The sequence below is a fragment of the Gorilla gorilla genome, chromosome 21 (assembly GCF_029281585.2).
Source record: "Gorilla gorilla gorilla isolate KB3781 chromosome 21, NHGRI_mGorGor1-v2.1_pri, whole genome shotgun sequence".
NCBI lineage: Eukaryota > Metazoa > Chordata > Mammalia > Primates > Hominidae > Gorilla > Gorilla gorilla.
The window spans coordinates 75,922,347-75,929,476 of NC_073245.2; the positions used below are offsets into that span (position 1 = coordinate 75,922,347).

At 54.0% G+C, this 7,130-nt stretch overlaps 1 protein-coding gene across 1 annotated transcript in view; it reads right to left on the bottom strand.

Annotated features, from left to right (window-relative positions):
- GMEB2 (glucocorticoid modulatory element binding protein 2) overlaps positions 1 to 6,870 on the bottom strand; it is a 38,250-nt gene extending 31,380 nt beyond the window's left edge. Inside the window, exon 1 of the mRNA XM_031007438.3 lies at positions 6,728 to 6,870. The gene's annotated coding sequence lies outside the window, so the exon portion shown is untranslated. The remainder of the gene's footprint in view (positions 1 to 6,727) is intronic.
- Between the last annotated feature and the right edge of the window lie 260 nt (positions 6,871 to 7,130).

The following is a 7,130-nucleotide window of genomic DNA, read 5'->3' on the forward strand; positions in this document are numbered from 1 at the left end:
TGGCCCAAGAGTGTGGGGGCTCCCTGTTGCCCTCTCACTCTCCATCCCCTACCTAGCACAGGGAACACAAAAGCCCCTGGTTTCCAGCCAGAGGGCAACGAGCCTGGAGTCAGAGTGTGGGGGAGGCGACAAGAGGAGAGGGGAGAAGAGAGGATGGCACACAGCTGTGTGTGAGTGCCTGGGTCATCCCAAGACAGTCTCTACGTGGTCCTGACCCTAAAGGGCAAAGGGAAGAAAACTGACCTACAGGATAGGCCACTGCCCAAGTCTCAGATGGGCCCCAATGGCGCATATGGGACAGATTCACAGTGCACTGGAAAGTCTCTAAAATAAACTGGCCTAAGAACACAGACACAGGAACGGGGTGCAAAATTTGCAGCCTGAACCTAACCAGGTCGATTTCTTGCTATGAAAAAAAAAAGTCTACATTCTCTGTGAAACTTAAAACAAGACCCAGAGTCCATAGCATAGTAGTCAAAGCATCCAGAACACGATCAAACTTCCTGGCAAAGGGTAGTCTGGTTGATTCTCAAAGGAACAAATACACAAGAGAAGCTGGCTCTTGAACGCAGAATCCAGAGACTTTCAGGTGCTATCAGACCACCTCCAAGAGGAAAGCAAACACTCTCAACCAAGTGGAAAGAAAATCTTGGTATAGAAACAGGAGTTATAACCAAACAGAAATGTGAAAATTAAAAACGACAACCAAAAGAAAATACACAAAGCTGGGATAGTCTCAGCTACTCGGAAGGCGGGGCTGGAGGATCGTTTGAGCCTAGGAGATTGAGGCTGCAATGAGCTGTGATCACAGCACCGCACTCCAGTCTGGGCAACAGAGTGAGAACTCTCTCAAAAAACGAAAAAGAAAGAAAGTAGAACAGAAGTGACCAGGGGCTGGGGGAGGGAGCACAGGGAGTTGTTCTTTAATGAGTACAGAATTTCTGTTTGGGATGATGAAAAGCTCTGGAAATGGACGGCGGTGATGGCTGCACAATCACTGTGGCTGTTCTGAATGGTGCTGAACCACACATTTAAAAACAGTTAAAATGGGCTGGGCGTGGTGGCTCACGCCTGTAATCCCAGCACTTTGGGAGGCTGAAGCGGGGGCGGATCGCTTGAGGTCAGGAGTTCGAGACCATCCTGGCCAACACAGTGAAATCCCGTCTTGACTAAAAATACTAAAAATTAGCCAGGCGTGGTGGCAGACACCTGTAGTCCCAGCTACTTGGGAGGCTGGGGCAGGAGACCTGCTTGAACCCAGGAGGCAGAGGTTGCAGTGAGCCGAGATCGTGCTACTGCACTCCAGCCTGGGCAACAAGAACGAAACTCCGTCTCAAAAAAAAAAAAAAAAAAGTTTAAAATGGTTAAATTTTATGTTATGTATATTTTACCGTAATAAAAACACTGTAATGCTACTATAATAGAATGACTCATTAGGATTAGATATAGACTAGAAAGTACAGAATATAAAAACTTTTTAAAGAAAGAAAAATTTTCATGGCCAGGCATGGTGTCACACCTGTAATCCCAGGACTTTGGGAGGCCAAGGCAAGAGGACCGCTTGAGCTCAGGGGTTTGAGACCAGCCTGGGCAACACAGCAACACCCCATCTCTGCTAAATAAATAATAAAAAATAGCCAGGCATAGTGGTGTGCACGCCTGTAGTTGCAGCTACTCTGGAGGCTGAGGCAGGAGGATCACCTAAGCCCAGGAGGTCAAGGCTGCAGTGAGCCATGGTTGTGCCACTGCGCTCCAGCCTGGGCAACAGATCAAGACCTTGTCACAAAAAAAAGAAAGAAAGAAAAGAAAAAAAAGAAAATAAAATCTTCCAGAACTTTTAAAATCATCATTGTTAATATAAAAATAACATCACCTGCCCCTAGGACTGTAACAAACAAGTGTGTCTAAGGACAGGAGTGGGTCCACCCCAACCTGGCACGCAGTGGTCCCCTGCGGAGAGTCTGGCCCTGCACTCACTAAGGGGAGGCACTCATAGCCCAGCCAGGCCTCTGCAATTATGCCTTCAATGCCAGAACTAACTCACCCAAACTGAACAATCGATCACAAAATGTGCCTTCAGGTCTCACGGTTCTTGCTAAATCTTACTCAACCGACATTTTCTAGCATGGGAACATTTTTCTGAATGTCTCAGGGAGCCAGGAAGTCCGCAAGAGAACAAAAGGTCCTCAGGCCACCCTAGCTTCTTTCCCTCCATTCCACAGGCTGTCTTTTGTCTGGGTATGCACTGGACTAGGGGGCTCTACTTCTTCCTATCTGGGCATGGGTCTCCACACAACTCAAAGGTAAAGGGCCACAGGCAAGACAAAGGGGAGAAAAGAAAGCTACGATTTCCTGGGCCACCAATCGCAAAAGGCAGCCAGTCTCTGAAGTAACCCTTGACCAGAGATCCAAGGAACCAAGAAATGTAGGTGATCTGAACAGAGGGGATGGTGGTTAAACACCATGAAGGAAAGAGCCATTCTCAAAGAAAAGGAAGCAAAAAGAAACCGTGGGGAGCTGGGTACCACCCGCAGCAAAGACCCCGCACTTGTTACTGACGCCAGCCTGGCCTGGGAGAGCAGTGAGTGTGGCGGACGGTGAGTAGCGGGGAGGGCTGTGGTAGGTTTAGGGTAAGAAGAGGCAGCGCCCAGAGCCCAGAGAACACCAGTGAGGGCTCCACATGAACACTACTCAAAGTATTCACGGAACACATCTAAACACAAGCACTAAGGACTAAGTGCAAGGGACAAGAAACTACTCCCCGTTTCCTGTTTCAGGAGGGTATCGAAAATGAGTGATGGAAGGAAAATGTACTGTTTAAATGAGGGAAAAAAAAATTTCACAAATTAAGAACATCCTGGAACATGATGAGCCGTTTACTGTCACTCAATTTAAATGGCGGCCATCTAGGACAGAGCGCCTAAGGGGAAAGGGGGCTCACAGGCGAACCCCTCCAGCTGCTGGTGGGCAATTTCCCATTAGGGCATCAGGGTCTCTGAACACTGTCTTCAGGTGCTTTTTAGCCAGAAAAGTTACAATGATGAATTCGTTTACACTGGTGGACTTACTTCGTACAATGATGAATTCGTTTACACTGGCGGACTTACTTCATATTTCTCAAATATAATTCTTTTTCACTAGCATAACTTTGTTGTTGTAGACTTAGGCTTCAAAATAAAGAACTTTAAACAAACATGAATAAAAAGCCACTTTAGGCCGGGCGCGGTGGCTCACACTTGTAATCCCAGCACTTTGGGAGGCCGCGGCGGGTGGATCATGAGGTCAGGAGTTCAAGACCAGCCTGATCAATACGGTGAAACCCCGTCTCTACTAAAAATACAAAAATTAGCCGGGCACGGTGGCAGGTGCCTGTAATCTCAGCTACTTGGGAGGCTGAGGCAGGAGAATCGCTTGAACCCGGGCAGCAGAGGTTGCAGTGAGCCAAGATCATGCCACTGCACTCAAGCCTGGGTGACAGAGTGAGACTCTCTCTTAAAAAAAAAAAAAAGCCACTTTAAAATTTTACTCAGGCCAGGTGTGGTGGCTCACGCCCATAATCCTAGCACTTTGGGAGGCCGAGGCGAGCAGATCACCTGAGGTCAGGAGTTAGACCAGCCTGTTTTGTCTCTACTGAAAACACAAAAATTAGCTGGGCGTGGTGGTGTGCCCATGTAATCCCAGCTACTCAGGAGGCTGAAGTGAGAGAACTGCTTGAACCCGGGAGGCAGAGGCTGCAGTGTGCCAAGACTGCACCACTACACTTCAGCCTGGGCGACAGAGCAAGACCCTGTCTCAGAAAAAAAAAAAATTCAAAAATTTGGCCAGGCGTGGTGGCTCACGCCTGTAATCCCATCACTTTGGAAGGCCGAGGCGGGCGGATCACCTGAGGTCAGGAATTCAAGACCAGCCTGGCCACCATGATGAAACCCTGTCTCTACTAAAAATACAAAAAAAAAAAAAACAAATTGGCCGGGCATGGTGGCGGGTGCCTGTAATCCCACTTACTTGGGAGGCTGAGGCAGGAGAATCTCTTGAACTCCGGAGGCAGAGGCTGCAGCGAGCCAAGATTGTGTCACTGCACTCCAGCCTAGACAACAGAGCGAGACTCTGTCTCAAAAAAAAAAAAATTAAAATTAAAAAATAAAAATTTCATTTAAAATACTACTGATCTCCCGTGCTGACTTCTCGGGGTTTAACTCTCACTGAGGAGACGCTGCTTTCATAACGGTAAGCTCAGCAGGGGCAACTAAAGTCATTTAAGCAGAGAGCCGCAAAGAGGCAACAGCCTCACTGCAGGCAGGGGTCCTCGTCACAGCTTCAGGGCTTTGCAGAGGATTACGCAATGTACACGCACAAAACTGAATTCCAGCCTCTCCAATGGCAACTGCATACATACACATATTCTTTTTTTGAGACAGAGTCTCGCTCTGTAGCCCAGGTTGGACTGCAGTGGCGCGATCTCGGCTCAATGCAAGCTCTGCCTCCCGGGTTCAAGCGATTCTCTTACCTCAGCCTCCTGAGTAGCTGGGATTACAGGCGCCCACCACCACGCCCAGCTAATTTTTGTATTTTTAGTAGAGACGGGGTTTCACCATGTTGGCCAGGACAGTCTCGATCTCCTGACCTCATGATCCGCCCGCCTCTGCCTCCCAAAGTGCTGGGATTACAGGCGTGAGCCACCGAGCCTGGCCTCCAATGGCAACTATATTAAAGGTTCAAAGCAATATGCACAAAAGTTACCTCACAGAAAATAGTGCAAGTCCTTGATACAATGCTCTTTAGACACAGAAGCAGCACTACAGAGCACCTCGCCCCATTGCCTTCCCAAGGGCGAGCACCCCCTCCTCTCTCCACAGCTCCTTCTTTGTTTTTTTGAGATGGAGTCTCGCTCTGTCACCCAGGCTGGAGTGCAACGGCGAAATCTTGGCTCACTGCAACCTCCGCCTCCCGGGTTGAAGTGATTCTCCTGCCTCAGCCTCCCGAGTAGCTGGGACTACAGGCACCCAACACGCCTGGCTAATTTTTGCATTTTTGGTAGAGACGGGGTTTCACCATGTTGGCCAGGCTGGTCTCGAACTCCTGACCTCCAGTGATCCTCCCACCTTGACCTCCCATAGTGCTGGGATTATAGGTGTGAGCCACTACACCTGGCCTCTCCACAGCCCCTTCTGTGTTGAAGCCAAGACCCACCCAGCTTTGATCCCAAGGCTTGGGTTCCCCACTAGTGTGAAGTGAGTTTCCAAATTATTAGGTAAATCAGATATGAGAAAATATTTTATTTTACTTTTTCTTTTTTGAGACGCAATCTTGCTCCGTCACCCAGGTTGGAATGCAATGGCACCATCTCCGCTCACTGCAACCTCTGCCTTCTGGGTTCAAGCAATTCTCCTGCCTCAGCCTCCCAAGTAGCTGGGATTACAAGTGCACACCACCACGCCCGGCTAACTTTTGTATTTTTAGTAGAGACAGGGTTTCACCGTGTTAGCCAGGCTGCTCTCAAACTCCTGACCTCATGATCCGCCCACGTCGGGCTCCCAAAGTGGTGGGATTACAGGTGTGAGCCATCACACCTGGCCCAAGAAAATATTTTTAAACTAGTATTCTTGACCGGCACGGTCAACACTAATGTAATTGAAACTGTTTTATTTGAAGTGTTAGCAAAGAAAGAGAATTCTGGTTCAACAGAAAAGTCAGTCACGACTTTTCAGTCACGCAGGAATTACACAGTAACCAGATACATAACATGCCATGACTGACGACGGGCCCACAACAAATCAGCTCCGACCAACAGGGTCCACACCACCATGATTCTACACAGACCCAGGTCCCGCCTGTGAGTCTACAGTGACGCGGGCCCCTGTGGGGTGGTCCCTGCGGTCAGGTCCCTGAGAGTGGGTCCCAGTGGGGTGATCCCTGTGGGTCTCGTCCCTGTGGGGTGGTCCCTGTGGGTCGCGTCCCTGTGGGGTGGCCCCTGCGGGTCGCGTCCCTACGAGTCGGGTGCCTGCCGGGTGGCCCCTGCGGGTCGGGTGCCTGCGGGGTGGCCCCTGGGGGTCGCGTCCCTGCGGGTCGGGTGCCTGCGGGGTGGTCCCTGTGGGTCGCGTCCCTGCGGGTCGAGTGCCTGAGGGGTGGCCCCTGGGGATCGCGTCCCTGCGGGTCGGGTGCCTGCGGGGTGGCCCCTGGGGGTCGCGTCCCTGCAGGTCAGACGCCTGCGGGTGGTCCCTGGGGGTCGCGTCCCTGTGGGGTGGCCCCTGAGGGTCGCGTGGTGGCCCCTGCGGGTCGGGTGCCTGCGGGGTGGCCCCTGCGGGTCGCGTGGTGGCCCCTGCGGGTCGGGTGCCTGCGGGGTGGTCCTTGTGGGTCGCGTCCCTGTGGGGTGGCCCCTGCGGGTCGGGTGCCTGCGGGGTGGTCCCTGCGGGTCGCACCCCTGCGGCGTGGTCCCTCCGGGATGGGTCCACCGAGGAGGCCGCTGGAGGCCGAACCCGCGCCCGCCCGCGGCGCCAAGATGGAGGCAGGAAGCGCCGCCGCCCGCGCCCGCCACCGCCCGCGCCGCCCGCCTGACGCCGCCGTTGCGCCTGACGCCGCCGCCCGCGCGGCCGCCCCTCCCCCGGCCCTCCCCTCCCCCCGCCGTAACGTCCTGACGCTCCGCAGGGACCCCTGACTGGACGGCGGCGCGTGAGCGGAGCGAGAGGCCTCGCCGCGGGGGGGCCGCGGGCTCGCCGGCGCCGCTTACCTGGGGCCGCGCCGGGCCTGCTTGGGCGCCCGGCGGGGGCGACGGCGTCGGGAGCTGCGGCGGCGGCGGGCGGCGGCGGCGGCCGCGGGCTTCGCTCCTTGTTGGGGATTCGGCGGCGGCGGCGGCGCGGGCGCGCGCTTCCTAGTGACGCAGGCGGCGGGGCCGCGCACGCACGGGGCTGGGCGGGCCGGACACTTATTTGGCGCTCGCGGAGGAGGAAGGCGGGGCCGTGAAATAAGGCCCGACGGGCCCCGGGGCGCGTGCGCGGACCGACACTGTCAATTCCTAACGTCGCAGGTTCCTCCTGGTCCCGAGGCCCCCGGTCGGGCGTTGCCTGCCCCGCGCAGGCGGCCGGGCCGAGGGACGATGGTCAGTGGACGGACGGCGCCAGGGAGCAGTGCCC